Source organism: Eimeria mitis, genomic scaffold, assembly GCF_000499745.2.
Source record: "Eimeria mitis Houghton genomic scaffold, Emh_scaff1305, whole genome shotgun sequence".
Classification (NCBI taxonomy): domain Eukaryota; phylum Apicomplexa; class Conoidasida; order Eucoccidiorida; family Eimeriidae; genus Eimeria; species Eimeria mitis.
Genome location: NW_013568683.1, coordinates 3451 through 3917, shown reverse-complemented (window position 1 = coordinate 3917; position 467 = coordinate 3451).

The window sequence follows — 467 nt, the reverse complement described above, 5'->3', positions numbered from 1 at the left end:
ACACCCAAAACACTTTTGTAGGCGAACACTTAGTTAACAGTACTCTCCTTAGAATACGAGCATGTGTTTATTACTATATACATTCAATACATGTATATCTGCATGCATTTATGCTGCAGCTCTGGCAGAAAATAGCAATTATATGATTTAAATTATATGTTTTTAATCGTATTGTTTGTTTGATGGGAGGATCTTACTTCCTGGTGCTGAGGAAGCACCGTGTTTAGGTTAAGCACGAGCCAGCTAGCAGAAAGAAACGGCCAAAAGTGCACCAGCGAATGTTTTGTACGAGAAATATGATAATAAGGAAACGTAGGCTTGCAAAGAGATAGAAGAAAACGCCAGGCAGCGCAAACTCTCTCTCTCTTGGAGTGTCACTGTCTAGTTCTTGACCTTCACGCTGTTTGGTGTTTCCTGCACCAGCGGCACCCCTAATGCTTGCAATCAAGTCTTGTGTTCGCCTTTTT